This window comes from Pleurodeles waltl, chromosome 10 (assembly GCF_031143425.1).
Source record: "Pleurodeles waltl isolate 20211129_DDA chromosome 10, aPleWal1.hap1.20221129, whole genome shotgun sequence".
Lineage (NCBI taxonomy): Eukaryota > Metazoa > Chordata > Amphibia > Caudata > Salamandridae > Pleurodeles > Pleurodeles waltl.
Genome location: NC_090449.1, coordinates 463,492,046 through 463,510,522, shown reverse-complemented (window position 1 = coordinate 463,510,522; position 18,477 = coordinate 463,492,046). Strand labels below are relative to the sequence as shown.

Below are 18,477 nucleotides of genomic sequence, written 5' to 3'. Positions count from 1 at the left end.
AAGAAACACAATGACAACTGATGAGCATTCAAGAAAGAGGAAAAGGAAGGGACGTCATTCACATATATGGCTGACCGAGTTATGATTGGACTGTGGTTACTATGGACACTTATTCCCTATGTCTCATGGGATAAGTAGTTCTATTTTTTCTTACCATAAGTCTTTGATAACTGCTATTTTATATCAAGTGAAGAAAGAAATGCATCATACTTGCCTCTTGACCTTATTAGAACTGAAACTTCCCTTCTCGTTATCTAGGAAATTTATCACCACCTGACAGGTTTGCTCCTGTTGGAAGTAGAACAGTTAGATATTTTATAACTTAAAACAGGTCTTAATTTTTCTTTCTGCAGTACTAACCATAATTTCAATGACAAATGAACCCCTCATTTTAGTAGAGTCCAGTGGCAGAGTAGATTGGCATAGACTGCATTGATTTTGAGTAAAGGATTATAGAGTGCATTGGTGTGGAGTGCAGTGGTTAGAGTAAAGTGAAGTGGCACAGAGTAGAGTGGTGAAGAGTAGAATTGAATGGTGCAGGGTAGAGTAGAATGGTGTGGAGTGGTGCAGAGTAGATTGTTTCATACTAGAGTGAAGTGGCTTAGAATGGAGTGGTGAGCGGCAGAGTGCAATGGCATACATTGACATTTAGTGCAGTGGTGCAGAGTAGATTAGAGTGACGTAGAGTGGATTGGCATAGAGTGCACCAGTGTGGAGAGGAGTGATGCAGTGTTGCAGAATAGTGAAGCGTGGTATAGAGGGGAGTGGTGCAGAGGGGAGTGCAGCGGCCTAGACTGCATTGGCGTAGAGTGCTGTAGAGTAGAGAGGCATAGAGTTAAGTACAGTGGAGTGGTGCAAATTTGGACCATTGGCGTAGAGTGGTGTAAAGTAGAGAGGCATAGGGTGAACTGGTGTGGAGTAGTGCAGAGTAGAGTGCAGTGGAGTGGTGAAGTGAGAAAGTGGAGTATGCATGTTGTGGTAGTGCACTACTATTACAGTCAACACATTTACAATTGAAATGACTATTACATTTGCACAGGCATAAGTTTTACTGATAAAAGTATATACCGCACAAAAGATGAGTGGAACTGTCATTATCCGTTATATTTTTTATAATATTAAAATAGGTTTCCTCCACACTTCAGAATTACCAAAAAATGTGCTTCATTTGTGCTCTCTAATTCTGAAATATCTGCACAGTTCATTTAAAGTCATTTATATTTTGTTGCGTGTTAGAAAAAAATAAAATTTTACATCCTTTGGTCCATTACATCCCCATTATCAGCATGAGTCACTTTGAAGTCAGAGCAAGAAAAGTAAACACCAAGTTCACTCATAAGTCAGAGATTTACATTTAACCTGTCTGAGTGCACAGCAAATATGACAAGATAAGAACAAGATTTAAATTCTTGTTTACAAATTGAGCACTGGTGGAAGGATACCGTAACAAAGGTAAGGGCCATGGAAGGGACGACCTCAAGATGGATAGCCTAAAACAAATAGAGCCAGCAAATAGAAAACAAGCAAATGTGAGTTACAAAACAACAATCCAATGGTAAGCAATGAGCAGATTGAATTCACAGGGGAGCTTTCCGAATGTCCAAGGTTTTGTTTGCAAATCACTTTAACCAAAAACATTGAATTGTACTTCATGTATCAGAATCTGTGCCTGCTAATATGTATTATTGACTAAATATATTCACCTCTAAGATTTCCTTTCTTCTCCAACAGTGTGAGACAGGTTGCATAATCTGCACAGACATGCTGTTTCTTTGGCAGCTGTGAATACAATCTGCAAAGCATAGGCAGGTATCACAGTGCATCCTTTCCCGGTCAATAGCGAGATATAGTACAATCTTTAAAGTTGATTCACCTCGCAGTCGTGCCTCTCCTCCCAGTTGAGTCAGGATGTACTTCTGTCTCCTATAATATTTTCAGAGCACAGACTAACAGGAATGAATCGGCACACCTTTCTCTGGCAATGAGAGACAAGTAAAATATCTTTAGGGTTGAAGCTGCCATCAGGATGCCCTTCCTGCTCTTTCAATTAGAGACAGTGAGCCAAATCTGCTATAGCAGAAATAGCCTTCAGATTGTACGTCTTTCTCTGTGAATGACAGATGTAGTGCAATATGTCATCATTGAATAACCAGTCAGGATGCACTTCCGTCTCTGTCAGTTTGAGACAATTCTCACAATCGGTCACAGCTGATCAAGCTGTCAGCTTATGTTCCCTTTCTCTGAATGGCATAACAGTGACAACTGTTGTGGCCATAGTAGTTGTCAAGACGTCTTCATTCTGTCAGGAGATCAGCTATTGCTTCAATAGGTCTTGACCAACAGTTTGTTGAAAGTGGTAACATTACAATCAAAATTCAAATCAGATTAAAAGTTCTGTTCAACACAAGTATACAGAATCAATAGTTAGAATCATCCCAATTTGGCAGATCTTATCAAAAGGCTAAGAAAATTGCTACTATTCCTGACATCTCATGTCACTAAGGAAGCCACACTAAGTTCTAGGAAAATTACCTCTGCATTCAGGGACTATCGTCAGAAATTCTATAAGGAGAATGTGGTTAGGCTTCATCATATTTTCGATTATTGTACGGCACATATTTTGCCTGTTTAGAGTTGGCACATCATGTTTCATTTAGAACAAAACATTTTTAGAAATAGGTATTAGAAACCAGCAGCCAGTTGCGATGTCGCCCCAGAAGTTTGGTGATTAAAACCTAGCGATTGTCTTCACTTAGGTGTCCCCAATCCAGTAGATGTTTATTTTGAAAAATTACATGTGATATAGCAACTGGGGCTTTATCAAAGGGGAGCAGAGGCTGCCCCTCTTATTTTCTGTTTCCAAACTGTGCAAACTGCAGCTCCTGCTCTGATTTTCCATTTTAATGTAAATGCTTTAAACTGTGTGCAGTGTCTTAAACATATGCACAGTATCAAGTCCATAGATGTAGATCAAAGTTAAAACCTGCTATCTTATCTTTTGTCCCACAGATTGACGTACGAATCCTGGTGTTTGTGTAGCAAAGATACCTCATACTTTTTTTTTCTTTTTATAAATAGATGTTCTGTCCTTATACTGTGTATATATGTAACCGACAGGTGAATTAAATGAAGTTTATTTTTCAATATCTGACAACAGTACCAACCCCTCCAACAGGTTTAAAACAGATTAATGTGCTAGTACATATGTCAGACAGAGTGTGAGATGGCTAAAAAGAAGCTGAACATTGGAAATATCCCTTTTTCAATTGGGTTAATGCCAATAATCTTGTAATATGTAAGCATAAATAGTGTGGTGCATTGTGGGAACTGCGATAGTGCCTTGGCAATTTATTGATAAAGACGTGATCACAAGTCAGTCAAATAAAGATTTGCAAAACCAGCTGGCTTATCAAGAGTGGGTGATCTTCAGAGAAATTTTGAAAAGATGTAATTAATTTCGTCTTTGAAAATGCCTTTAAGAGGGCAGGTAAGCCTTAATGAAGAGGAAGATATGTCAGTAAATGATCTTCAAATAAGTTTATTGATATAAATGCATTTTTGGGGCAAAGTACACATTTAGGAAAAATGAATGCCTTACTGAGACGTCTAAGCAGACAAGCAAACACTACAGAGGTTACCTAGTCTCTAGGTTTGCCCGATGATTTGTGACAGTCGTTTGATCGACTCATCGGTCATTGACCGGAATAGAAGCAGGGAGATTATTCAGTCACAGGGTTTGCACTTAATTATTAATGTGTCTAGCCATATGATCATTGGTCGTAAGTTTTTATACTCCAGTACCAAATGATTATGTACATAATGTCTTCTCATGTATTGTGACATATTTAAACAGAGCGCCTTATTGATAGGCCCTCACAAGTGCTATGTAGAGTTAATAAACAGAGGTGATGAAATCTAAAATTAAATTAGAGGAATGGGAGGCTTGAGAAAACCTTACATAGAAATGCTTATGGCAGTTTTAGCAGTTAGTATGAATAATTTCTAAGAAATAACCATTTCACAAAGATGACCCATGAAAAACTAATTTGATAGCTCACCATCAATGCATTAGTGGCATCTCCCTTGTGTGCTTGTAGAATTCGGAATGATAATGCGCCCTGCACAGGAGAGAGTTTGTGGAGGCATCACTAGCCTGCAAACACAAGTGCTTCTTTAACTGGAACAACGGTGTAGCACAATTTACTATCGTAGCACTTCTTTTTTTCACCAGGATAAATTGTGATTGTTCAGTTGGCATGCCAGATGAAACATTGCCTTATGTATTGTAACTCTCTCAATTGTGTCCCCCTCATATCGATTATTAAAAGCAGGTCTGTTTAACGTTTATTCCATCCCAATGTTGACAGTTCAGACTGCACCTGCTTGGGGAGGGCACCTGAAATTAATAGTTCATATGCAGCTTTGGCGTGTCATCTGTTATTAAATGTAAATTCCGAACAGTCAGGAGGAGCTTCTCACTCTAGTAGGTTTGAAATTAGTCCTGCCGAATTTTATGAAACCAGCATACTGCTAATAAAGCAATTTAAGAAATTCACTATGTGCACTCTTGAAGAAAACTCAAATGATGCTGTCACTGTTTCCCTCAAGAAGAACTTATGTAATCGTATTTATGATTTTCGAGCCACCGAGAGCATGGACTGTTTCCCAGAGTGGTGGCTAATCTTACATCTAGCACAAATTGACTGACTTTGGAGGGAACCTGTAAGAGTTTTTGATGATTAGAGGCCCCAAATTGAATAAGATACTGGAATTCACTTTGCCTACCCCAGTTCAGAAGACTACCCACTGAAAATTTCAGTATTGGCTTCTTTTCACGCCAGGTCTCTAATGAACGGTAGTTACGCGTGTGATGATTTGGTCCTGATTGTGCCCTGAAAAAAACAGAGGTTAATTATGACATTTTAGAAAAAACATAAAATCATTAGGTTTTCAGAATATTATTAATCAAGCTTTTGTACTATGATCCCAATTTGTGTACTTCAGAGCTTCATTAGCATTCATCACATTATTAAGAGAAATACATGATAAGCCAATGTTATACCTTCTCGGTTTTTCATATCAAACAACGTACATCAGAGGGAGTGAAGAGGGATAATGGGAAATGGTTGCATTTTACTGGCCATCTAACAAGCGAATCAGGAACATGTGGCCAATGATGAAGTATAGCTGATGTGTTCTACAGTTTATGATATATGAGTAAAATAACTAGAAATTGAAGCCACCCCTCGGATAAAAAGCACCTTAGCAGCTCATTCTAAGGGAACGTCATTCTGGGAACCGGATTTTAACCATAGTATTAAAGCCCCCTGCAGTTATTTTACGAGAGTGTGGTTTACCAGAACGAATGGCCTATGATTCCAGTGTGGCTTACCAGAACCAATGGCCTATGATTCTATCATCTGTGATGTGAAAGAACTAAGCGCCACATTTACAAAACTCTGCCTGTTTGCAAGCACAAAAAGCATTTTGGTATGTATGAATCCCAAATTGCGATCCAGTAACACATTTTGGTATTGAGAATGCATACTGATTTGGTATTTGTTTAAGACGTGCCTTCCAAATATCAAAACTGAATGAATGACCTGTATTAATGATTTGCGACCAAATTCCGGTTGCATAACAGTAATATTTTACCAACATCTCAAGGAGGTGGCAACCGTTATGACCCCTTCCATTTGAGAATGTTTTTTTACGAGCAACATATGAAACATAAGTGCATCATTTTTTTTTTTTTTTTTTTTTTTTTAAATGCTGCCTTTTTCCTTTAGGTAAACAGGCTGCATTTAAACTAAAAAAATGAATGTTTTATTGAAAAGCAATCAGACATGGGGGTTCCCTGACTCCAGCATGCCACCATCCCTTTGATAACCACCATGCCTAATGGGACTCAAACAGCTGACAACCTCATTAAAATCAGCTCAGTATGTGACCCACTAGGAATTGCTATTTAACTGTTGTAAGTTTGCTTACATTAGGAATTGGGATTCCCTAATTACGATTAAGTAAGAATTGCAATTAGGAAATCACAATTCCTACTTTTTGTACATTTGACCCTAACTACTTATCCTATCCACCTATACAGTTGTCCATACTTCACACCTTTCCCGACCACTGTGCAACATCAAAGTACCCCAGATGAAGAGTAGAAGATGTAAAGTGAACCTGGATATGGCATTGGTAATTAGACAATACCATCAGCTTTCTTTCTTGCTGCTTCCAGTCTGGGTGTCGTGATGACATCAGGAGACGCTGTCCGAGGTGCTGATATTGGGCTCATGGTCTGTGAGCCTGATCCGTAGCTGACTAATAGATGACCTGAAGACGAAGACTGACTTGTTGCTGATCCATCCTGGATAGGTAGCTATGAAAAGGTGACAGACTATTTTTATGCCTTTTATTCTAGGTATCAACTGCGCTTTTTTTTAAGATTCTCACTTAGGTAGATTTTTTCCAAATTGATGTTTTCTCTAAATTGTTTTTGCATGAAGACCCCCATGCTAATGCTAATCTTGGTTAGGTAGGCTGTTAGGGTGACGTTGACAGTGACAATGACAATGACTGACAAACCTAATTGCTGAATTTCACTATTAATGCTGGTATTCTTAGTTTGTGGTATCACATTGTCATAGAAAGCTTCCTTTAAGAATGTATGTCTTTTATGATGGATTAACAAAAAGGATTGATTTGAATAAAGATTGAACTAACGGATGATCTAGAATTGTAATCAATAGGGAATAAAAATTGTTAACTCCTTCCTGAGTAGTGGTTATTCTTGAGTATTATGGTTTAGTTGTTTTCCATAGAAAGTTTCTTGATTATTGATGTTAGCTATAGATTCAATAGTCACTGCATGACTAGGATACTCCATGCGACTCAAAAGGGTCATCGACCTATACGCGTCCCCTCATAAGTTTACTTACTAAGGACAAGGCGAGCTAACACTGCCAACTTTAGTTGTAAGCGCAGCTCCATGCTGTGTTCTTTTGAAGAATGGGTATAAGTTTCCATCCCCAGGAAACTTCAAGGTGTAGGGAATGTAGGTCGGGCCAGGTTTTACAGAAGCCTGAAAGTAAAATTAGCTAATGATGAGTTGTGGCTCCCTGCCTATTACTGTTCAAAGTGGGACAATATTAAGTGTGGGGCTGCCAACTACCCAGTATTATCTAGTCTGCCCATCCCTATTTGCTCAGTTTTAACGGAGGAGTCAGGCGGAATGTGGGCATCTAAAGTTTCTACCGACCATGTGTTACTTTAAATTAACTGGAAGCAACGAGAAATGGGTACCAAAATAGCTCTATGGGTCAGCCATTTTGGAAGGGTGGTCTGTGTAAGGGAGTCAGACAGTATAATGATCATAGGGAGGTGGAAGTGGTCATTCTTTCTTTCTAGTTTGTTTTTAAGTTAATCACATAGTGTTGCGTAGGTTCTCATTAGGGTAATGAGGCTACTGGATTTGGGCAGTAGGACTGCTTAAGTGGTGGGTAATGAGTATAATTCCACACCTGGTGACACTTGTGGGCCTAATCCGGGGTTTCCAGCTAACTAGCAGCACCCCATCGCTGACAGATGATTGTGGCAACCGAGCTCATGGTAAGATAGACTCCCCAGGGAATCTGGTACATCAGATCGCATCCAGTTATCTCAGTTACTAAAATCTCACTCAAGCAAAGACACCAGAGGCAGAATATATTTAAATAGGCATTTATCAAAATATCTGCATCTTAGTTAAAAGCAGGTGCATAGCAATAACAAGGATAATGAAAGACAATAGGATCAGGCATGTGACTAAAAATGTAAAACACGAACAGTCCGACTATGCTGTCTAAACAGGGGAGTGGATCTATAGCCCCTCACCTACGCTATGTATGAGCGCAGCATACTAAGCCTAATCTGCCCTTTGGGTTTTCCCGTGGGAGAACATCATCCCTCATACCTGAAAAAGAGGCACGATGTCTTAAAAGACACCGTCCCCATCTGGATCAGGGCTTGGTCGTCTAAGTAGGTAGCTGTAGTGAAGCTTGCAGTAATCAGCATACATTCGTGGTCATCTGGCTAGAATCTCACTAACGTGTTTGGCACTAAGGGGTGTTTTATAATAACACAGCTGACATTCTAAGAAATGGTCCCCACGCATGACTGTTTTTGTGTGAATGCTGGAGACAGCATACCACGTTTGTCATCAACCCTATCTGACTGTAGGCTTGGAGAAAGCACAAAGTGAACTATATGTCCTACTAAGAATGTGATGCTTTCCTAGGCGAAAGAACAACAAGATATAGGGAAATAAAACAGCACCGCAAATGAAGCTATTGCTAGAAAAATAAAGCAATGCTGAATAAAACGTAGACAGGTGAAAGTGCAGAGCTGCAGGCCTAGTTAACTAAAACAAGTGCTCAGAACATGGCTAAAATAGCTACACAATAATAGTATCAATATCGAGCACTGGGGAACCAAACTGACATTACAGGGCATATGGTGTTCAGCCATGCCAATTTAAGGGACAACATGCAACACCCTGCAGAGCTATGTGAATTGATTATTCATTAAAAAAATAAAAGCAACGGAGGTAATCACAGCATCATCGGAATGTTGTGTTATGCCTTTAATTCGAGAAGGTGGTCAACCGCATGCAAGGACTAATTGCATTTCCCTTAAGCTGCACTGCATCCTTCCTTCCTTGACCCCTTATCGTAAGTGGGTTGTTGCTATCTCATATTACTTTGAGGAATGGTGTAAAACTATGACACAATCTTACATACATTTGCACATTCAACCAAAGGAGAATTTTTAAACGGCAATTGAACTGTCAAAATACTGCATTTTTTTCTTCGCTTGTGGAAATTAAAATAAAGCCATTCTGAGGTTAGCTGTGGCAGTTGCCCATGATGCTAAAATATTTCTCTCAAAATTTCACTGGGCATTCTGTGCAAACCAGCAAACTGGTTTAGCTTAACCCCTTTTACGCTACAGACGTAATGGTTATGTCCGTGGTGGCGCGCCTCAGGCACCACGGGTGTAACCAGTCTGTGTACAGACCCTCGGGGGAAGCGCTAGAACTCCCCCTGAGGGCCGCCACCCCTACCCCCCAGGACAGGTTTGGAAGGAAAATAGTTTCCCCTTCCACATCTGACCCCCCACCCCCCCACCCCCCAAGACGTCAGCACGCGATTGCGCGCTGACATGAAAGGGTGCAAAGACGTGCTGGAAGCTATTTGCTTCCAGTGCGCCAAGAGGAAAGAAGGTGAGTTTTACCTCCGGGCGGGGGTCGGGGGGGGAAATCCCTCTAATAGAGGGGATGTGATCGGGCAGCAGGAATGCCCAATAGACACCTGGGAATTAGTGTGTGTGTTTATAGTGTGGGAGATCGACCCCTTGGGCAAGGGTCACTCTCCTTTGGGGGCCAATGTATTTTTCGCCGTTTCTGCCCCACTTGGGGGCAGATCATCCTTTTATTTTTAGGCCAATCTGCCCCCAAGACGGGCAGAAAGCCACTAGAAACCACAGATTTTTTTTGGGGCTGATTTTGTGTTGGGGGGCACCCCCTTGGGCAAGGGTCGCCCCCAAGGGGCAAAAAGCAATATTGGGCAGTTCTGCTCCCCCTGGGGGCAGATCAGCCTATTTTGTTTTTGGGCCCATCTGCCACTTAGCGCCAGGGACCATGTGTGCACTCTGTGTGGGGGGGGGGGGTGGCTCCTTGGGCAAGGGTCGCCCCCCCAGGGGGCAATATATTCTATGGCATTTCTGCCCCCCGATGGGGCAGATTTGCCTATTTTCTTTTTTTGTTTTTAGATAATGCTTTAGCCTTCCACGAGATCACCCTGATTCTGACCGTCTTTTTAAGATTAGACCTGTCCTTGATCATTTGGTAGATCGTTTTTCAGAAATCTATGTTCCAGGCAAAGAAATATTTGTAGATGAGTCTTTGGTCCTGTTAAAGGGTCGTTTGGTTTTTAGGCATTACATTCCTAGCAAGAGGGCACGGTATGGAATTAAATTGTATATGCTGTCTGAAAGTAGTACAGGATGTTTATAATTTCCGGGTCTACACTGGTAGGGATTCCAGTATTGACCCCCCTGATTGTCCACCCACTTTTGGAGTGAGAAAATTGTGTGGGAACTTGGTAGACGACTGTTTCACAAATGTCACCATTTATATGTAGATACCTTCTACACTGGAGTTCAGTTGTTCAAGGAGTTGTTCAGAGTGGACACTCTTTCTTGTGGCACAATCCACTCTAATCGGAAAGGCTATCCAAGAGAGCTTGTCTGTAAAAAACTTGAGAAGGGACAGTGCAGTGCCTTGCAGAATGATGAGCTGCTAGCTCTGAAATTTGTAGACAGGAGGGAGGTGTACATGCTAACTACCATCCATGATGAGAGTACTTCACCTGTGGCTGTTTGGCGTCAAGTTGCTGAAGTGCGCAAACCTGTATGCATTTTAGACTACAATAAGCACATGGGTGGTGTTGATGGAGTAGATCAGAGGTTGGAACCTTACACTGCTGCTCGTAAGTCTTATGTTTGGTATAAGAAGTTAGTGGTTCACCGGTTCACTTGGCAACTTTTAATGCTTTTGCTGTGTTCAAAGATAGTTCTCCAGATTCAAGGATAACATTTGTGAAATTTCAAGAATATCATAGCGAGCCTTGTTGTGCTTGAACAGGCAAGAGTTCCTAGAGAAGCAGTGGTGGAGGATGTGGCTAGATTGAAAGATCGTCACTTTGCTGAGCATGTTCCTCCCACGGCCCCAAAAAAATAAAAAAAACAACTTTCCTGCTAAGAGATCTAGAGTCTGTGCTCGAAGAGGTATCGGGAAGGAGACTAGGATGTACTGCTCTGATTGTCCTTCAAAACCTGGGTTGAGTGTGGGTGGCTGTTTCAAGAACTACCACAGACAAATTATTGGGAAATACCGTGAGCGTAGACAGCTGTTTTATATTTTCATATGTTCAGTTTCACAGTTGGCATTACTGTCATGTATTCAGTTAGAGCTTTTGTGTTTGTAGTTTTGTATTTATAATTAGTGGTTTCTGTGTTTAAAAACAAAAAAAAGTGATGGCGGTGTGCATGAGGGACCGACCTGGGTGGGGTGGCGCTTGGCTGGCGGTGTGCGTGGGGTGGCGCTTGGCTGGCGGTGTGCGTGGGGTGGCGCTTGGCTGGCGGTGTGCGTGGGGTGGCGCTTGGCTGGCGGTGTAAATATTGACTTGCTGTTGGCTACTGCAACACTGCCAGACAAACACCAGTTCACAAACTCCCATCAGCTGGTGTGATTGCTGTATCAGGCATGAGGGCGTATGTAAGTGATGAGCCCTTGAGTGGCGCTGTCTGACGATGCAAATGTTGTAATGTGTTGGGCCCGTGGCTGCCCGCATGAATGGTCTTGTGCATGTCATGTATGAAAGGTGTGTGAATGGACTGTAAAGCAATAGGTGCCTTGTTGTGGCTTTACAGCTCACAAGCTGTGAGTCATTGGTTCAGTTTTTTGGCCTCTCAGTTATTTCATTTTTGTGAAATCTCTTTAAAATAAAATTTGTTCTACTGAATCACTCACCCTCATGCCAAATCCAACCAGTATGTGTGGTAAAAATAAAATCTGCTCTGCTGTAATCATGCGTCGCACCACACCCGTGACACGCTAGGTGTCTCGGGTGGGACCCCGATGATGAAGTGTTAGAAAATGGGTTGTTAAGGGCAGGCAAGTACCTACACTTAGCAATAGGCCTCTAACCTCCACTTAGGTCCAGTTAGGTCTCAGTAAATTAAACCTAGCTCAACCCTTGGTAGCTTAGCAACGAGCAACAAGGCTTAATTTAGGTGACAAAGCGTAAAGCAATCAGAGATCACAAAACAGTAATTAAAGAAAACACGGGAAACAGTTTAAAAATCCAAAATTAATTTATAAAAAAAGGAAATAATTTTAGCTTTAAAATGACACCAAAATGAATAAAATCGGATATGGGGAACCGGAGAAATTAATTTTAAAAGAATTAATGCTTTCTAGCACATAGAAACAAAAAGCGCCAATCTGGTAATCTGGTCGCACCTCGACTGGGGCAAAGTCAAAGTTTAATCCCAACCACAATGAAGCCCGGCTCAGCTACAGCCCGCAGGAGGCCTCGGTCAAACGTTTACCTTAGGACTTAGTTTTTCTGGAGATTTTCTTCAGCAGGACGGACCTGCCAGTCCAATCCGCCCTCCTGGAACTCTTCCTTGGATACACGTCGCGGATCCCTCGGTGGGGATTTTTACTGTTGGACTTAGTCGTTTTTCAGGTGAAAATCCTTCGACTGGGGCAAACCTGAATCTTGATCCAATGTCCTTGGATCCCACTTCGGATAGGCTATCTGGAAGGTCCCGGTCAACTTCCTACGTTCGGAATAAGTCTACTTTTTGGAGATTTTCTTCACGGGGACGAACCTGCAAGTCAGGCCGGGTTGAGGCAAGCCGGCTAGAGTTGGCACGGTGGGTCGGTCCCTCTATGGAGCTTTTTTCCAAAAGTTCTCCAAAGTTCTGGATCTTCTTCCAGATGTTCTTTTAAGATTCTTTTGAGGTCCACAGTTCACCCCAAGGTTCCAGAAGCTCTGAGATGCTCCTTCGGGGTGCGGACTACAACTCCCAGAATGCACCTGGCACAAACTCCTTTTTGGCCACTGGACAGTAGTCAGGTGGATGGTTTCTTCAGGAGTTGGTGCAGGGGACTCTGGTTATCAAATTTTCACCTGTAGCAAACGGAGTCCCTCCTTGAACCAGTTGAAGCCAGGCAAAGTCCTTCTTGTGGTGAAGCCCAAGTGTGCAGCTGGTGCAGTCCTCCAGAGTGCAGTGTCCAGGTGCAGGTCAGGGGTCCAGCAGGGCAGTCCTTCTGTAGTTCTTCCTGGTAGGGAACTGAGGTGTGGGTGCAGGTCTTAATGCACAACCGGTCAAAAGATAGTGAAGGATTGGTATAAGGGTAGTTAAAAATGACTAGAGGTAACGAATTGTAATTTTATTCTAATGCCTATACCTCTGACATGATTAAAAACAATACATAGGGATATAGTAAAATAAAGTCTACACCCCCCATATAAAAGTATGATTGGTATAATTACTAGATCTCGTAGTAGAGATTAGTAAAAGAGGAGAAAGTAAGCACAGGATCCCCTGTGTCACTATATCGTAGATCAACATGTTTCTCGCTGTTTTATAGTCAATAAATGATCCTATGCAATTCGTGAGGACCTTAGTACATACCTAATCCTTTAAACAATAGGGAATCCCATAATAAGGAAATAAAAAACCCTCCAAATACTAAAGGTAGGGCCTCATCGGGGTAACATCAGGATTGAAAATCCACTATGGTTTTGAGTGGAGCCAAAAAGTTCTTGACCACCTACGCCTGATGATCATCCCGAGGGGTATCTTTTGACCGGTTGTGCATTATTCTCAAAAAGATCTCAGTCAAAGAGCCCCCGTGTGGGGCCCGTCAGGCATTGCAGTGCCGGCCTGACGAGGAGCTTGCCCCTATGATGAAGAATGTCACCGGAAGGTGAGTGAGGGCTCTTGCTTCGAAGACTTTGGTCTCCATTGAATGCTGAACCACCCAGTTTGAAAGAAACCACCTTGCATTTTTGGAACCGTGTGTACTTTGATTTATTGACTGTTGGGAGCTTTACACACGGGACCAGGAGTATTTTTTTCGAATCTCCCACTTTTGCCCCTCTCTGCTGTTGTTTTTTGGTGGGTGCAGGTCTGCCAGTTTTATCCTTGCTCCTGGGTGGGCTCCAGGGGGTCCTGGTTCTCCATTCAGAGGCAGGGTCCTTCCCCCTGTGATGACCACTTTCTGGGAAGTGTGGCAAAAATCAATCCCAGGGAGCAACATTCCTCAAAAATTCATCATGGCTGAAAGTGATTTTTGGAGGTTACATCTGGCTGAGCCCACCCACTGGTGTGGCTAAAAATCCTAAACACACCCCTCTCCTAATCTAATCAAGGGAGCACCTAATTGTCTGGGTTTGCAGGATGCGAGGGTTTTGCTCCAAATGTCCTTCTCTGCCTTTGAAGACCAGTTTGGCAGCCCTCCCTCCTTCCTCCTTACCCATCTGCTGAGGGAAGATCTCATCCCCCAAGCACATCTGTGTTGAGCCCGGCCACTTCACACCTCATCAAGGCAGCCTGGCCAGGCTGCCAGAGGCTGGCCAATCAGATCAAAGCAGCAAAAACACTGCAGGGCTGCAGTTGGCAACTTTTTAGATAAGGTTTAAAACTCTTTACCTGAACAAGTTATATTAAATCCAACAACTGGAAGTTGTGGGATTTAGTATAACAATTAATTTGATACCAAACTTGAAGTATCTATTACTTAAGGGGCTTCTAAACCTATTTTTAAAAGGTCCCTGCTTATAGTTACATGGCACCCAGCCCTAGGGGCACATATGGCACACCTTAGGGGTGACATATGTAACAATAAGGTAGTTTAAGACTTTGGAACCACTTAATTCCAAAGTCGAATTTGCATGTAACTAATTTAAAAGCAGCCAGCAAGGCAGGCCTGCCTTTAAAATGACACTGGGCACCTCAGCAGTGCACCTATGGATGCACTACCTATGCTGGGGTCCCTAAACCTACATGCCCTACCATATAGTAGGGACTTATAGGTAGGTTGACTTAGCCAATTATAATTAGCCTAATTTTCATACTGATTTTACACAGAGCACAGGCCCTGGGACTGGTTAGCAGTACCCAGGGCACCATCAGAGTCAGGAAAACACTAGCAGAAAGTGAAAAATGGGGGCAAAGCGTTAAGGGGCCTCTGCAATCAGCCCTGTTTTCTCACATGAAGCATGCCTCCAACTTGGTTGGTGGGTGGGTGAGGGGTCTTTTTAACATAACCTAAGTGTGTTTCGTTTCACAATTTTAGTGTTTGGAGCATCACATAAGTACGTGGACACATCAAAATGATCTATTGCAAAACTACCTGTGTTTGGGGGGGGGGGGGGGGGGGGGGAGGGTTCACTTGTTTTTGGTCCCGGGTGCGAAATTCATCTAGGGAAACCTACCAAAGCCAGACATGTTTTAAAACTAGACACCCCAAGGAGTCCAGGAGGTGTGGCTTGCCTGGATCCCCCAACATTTTCTTACTCCTCTGCAAACCTCAAATTTCTTCCACCCAGCATTCCCCTCAGTCTCCCAAGTAAAATGATATGTCACTTGTGTGGGTCCCCAAAGCAGAGTCAGCCTAAAAGATGTACAAAAGAAAACCATGTGCTTATCAACTCGCTGTGCTAAACCCTCAATCTCTACAGGTTATTGGCATTTTTCTGTTGCAGGCACCTGGACCACCCACAAAAGTGAGGTACCATTTTTATCGGGAGACTTGGGGGAATGCTGGGTGGAAGGACATTTGTGGCTCCTCTCAGATTCCAGAACGTTGTCACCGAAATATGAGGAAAAAGTGTTTGAGCCAAATTTGAAGGTTTGCAAAGGACTCTGGGTAACAGAACCTGGTGAGAGCCCCACAAGTCACCCAATCTTGGATTCCCCTAGGTGTCTAGTTTTAAAAAATGTACAGGTTTGGTAGGTTTCCCTAGGTGCCGGCTGAGCTAAAGGACAAAATCTACAGCTAGGCACTTAGCAAAAAACACGTCAGATTTCAGTGAAAAATATGATGTGTCCATGTCGCGTTTCCTGTAGCGAGCATTAGGCCTACCCATGCAAGTGAGGTACAGTTTTTATCGGGGGAACACAGAATAGCAAAACAAGTGTTATTGTCCCTTGTCTTTCTCTACATATTTTCCTTCCAAATGTAACAGTGTGTAAAAAAGATGTCTAATTGAGAAATGCCCTGTAATTCACATGCTAGTATGGGCACCCTGGAATTTAGAGATGTGCAAATAACCACTGCTTCTCAACACCATATCTTGTGCCCATTTTGGAAATATAAAGGTTTTCTTGATAGCTATTTTTGACTCTCTACATTTCAGCAAATGAACTGCTGTATACCCGGCAAAGAATGAAAACCCACTGCAAGGTGCAGCTAATTTTTTGGCTCTGGGTACCTAGGGTTCTTGATGCACCTACAGGCCCTATATATCCCGCAACTAGAAGAGTCCAGCAGACGTGACAGTATATTGCTTTCAAAAATCGCAGGAAAAATTTAGAGTAAAACATGAGAAAAATGGCTGTTACTTTCACATCAATTGCAATATTATTTTATTTCAGCTGTTATTTTCTGTAGGATCTACACAAATTACCCCTTGCTGAACTCAGAATTTTGTCTACTGTTCAGAAATGTTTAGCTTTCTGGGATCTAGCATTGGTTTCACACCCATTTGTGTCCCTAACTGGAAGGAGGCTGAAAGCACAAAAAATAGTAAACATTGGGTATGTTCCAGTAAAATGCCACAATTGTGTTGAAAAATTGGGTTTTCTGATTCAAGTCGGCCTGTTCCTGAAAGCTGGGAAGATGGTGATTTTAGCAACGCAAACCCTTTGTTGACGTCATTTTTAGGGGAAAAACCACAAGCCTTTTTCTGTAGCCCTTTTTCCCCCCATTTTTTTTTTTTTTTTTAAATAAACAAAATTTTTGTTGTATTTTGGCTAATTTCTTGATCTCTTTCAGGGGCACCCCCAAAGTATGGGTACCTCTAGAATCCCTACGATGTTGGGAAAAAAAAGATGCAATTTTGGCATGGGTAGCTTATGTGGACAAAAAGTTATGAGCGCCTAAGCGCAAACTGCCCCAAACAGCCAAAAAACAGGCTTGGCACCTGAGGAGGAAAAGGCCTGGCAGCGAAGGGGATAAAAGATAAATCCATAAGACATATTATGGAGCTGCGTTGTGCTCCAAAGCATTATATCTCTGTTGGTTTAGGTCAGAATAGCGTTAGCAAAAGTATCGTCCTACAAACACAATTTTCAAAAAAAGGGCTCTTGGTTGGAAAAGGAAAGGCAGAGCCAAGGACGTGGCTCAAATGAGAGTTGTCAGTGTGGATGAGGTATGGTGCCAAGAGAAGGGATTATGACTTTGAGCTCATCCCTGCAGCCTGGGTGGTGAGTCACGGATTTTGAGCAAAGTGAAGCCCTGAAGGTTTGAGGCTTTGGAGCATGGAACCTTTCCAAAGCCATCACCTCTCCACCCGTTTGCTGGCCAGCATACGTGCTCACCTGCTCACTCCCTAAACTGTCCTAGGTCTGGCCTGCTCCTCAGGGCTCCAGGAGAGGCTAGGAGCTGGTGGCTACCGAGGCTGGTAGGATTTTAAAGTACACAGTAAAGAATGCTGGGTGTGTGTATTAAGCACAAAGTGAGTTTCTTACAGACTGCACAGATTTTGAACATCCAAAGTGCACTCAGAGGTGGCCAGTTTAGTGGCTGGTTCAGGAAAGTGTGATAGCTATTCCCCTCGGAAAGTAAAGGGTTAGTTTCCCTTGGTTTTTCCACTTACACATTGGGACGAGCCGCAGCAGAGATACACAGAGTACAGAATGAGTGACCGCTGCTTTGAGTGGAGAGCAAGGTGGTGAGTAAAGTGGTCAAGATTGACTATACCACGGCCCAAATTATGGACCCCAAGTAAAGGAGAAATCTGCCTGGTTGCCGCCACCTGGAAGTCCATGGCTTCACCGGTGGTAGTCGGTGGCAGTCAGCAAGCAGAGTTGAAGCCTAATGCCTGAAGCTTGATTCTGAAGCGTCCAGTTAACTGTCCCCTTGGCATATATCAAAAGGGTTGAGCCCCAGGTGTAGCATACATTAATCATGCCTGGTGGAGGGTTGGGCAGTAGTGGTGCATGGAGGCAGCCGGCACAGGAGTCGATGCAGCTTGCACCTATGGTGTTCCCCTGTTTTTCACTACTCCCCGGAAGTGTGCTCGTATTAACACTCAGGCTTAGTTGATGGTTTGTAGGCAGTCCATCCAATTTGGCCCGAAAGAGGACTAATTAAAAGGCTTAAAGGAATTCCATCGAGCTCTACAAAGCCGAGATAAGCTATCGGCCCTTGCTCATGGAGTCTCCTCTGTGGCTGAAAATGAATGCCAGAAAGCTTAGATCAGGTAGAGTAATCTCCACCAGAGTTGGTGAAAAAAACAAGATCAAATCCTATAAGGAATAAATTGAACCGCATTGGCTCTTTGAAGAGACTCTCAAACTGACAGGGGATGATACATTATCAGGCAGACAGGGACAGGTTCACCCTTCAGGAATCTCCTTACCCAGTAGATTATCCCTGTAATAAGAGTTATGTCCCAAGGAAATCCCCAAGTAATCAGGACTAGATCTTATTCTTCTAAGTCCCCTAAGATGGACTACACATTGTCAGATATCACCTTAATCAAAACATCTTTCAACATCACCCGTAGAGCTATTGATCCTCAGTCCCCTGTAAGCTCAGATACCTCCAAATTTCTACACTGTAGTACTCCAAGTAATCTTGCCACCTCTTAAGTATGGCAAGGTCCTCTGCATTTCACATGAAAACTTCATTCC

At 42.6% G+C, this 18,477-nt stretch overlaps 1 long non-coding RNA gene across 1 annotated transcript in view; it reads right to left on the bottom strand.

Annotated features, from left to right (window-relative positions):
- Nucleotides 1–213: 213 nt before the first annotated feature.
- LOC138260771 (uncharacterized) overlaps nt 214–18,477 on the bottom strand; it is a 77,649-nt gene continuing 59,385 nt past the window's right edge. Inside the window, exons 3-4 of the long non-coding RNA XR_011198978.1 lie at nt 4,786–4,892; nt 214–288 (exon numbers count right to left, since the gene is read on the bottom strand). This is a non-coding gene — a long non-coding RNA (uncharacterized lncRNA). The remainder of the gene's footprint in view (nt 289–4,785; nt 4,893–18,477) is intronic.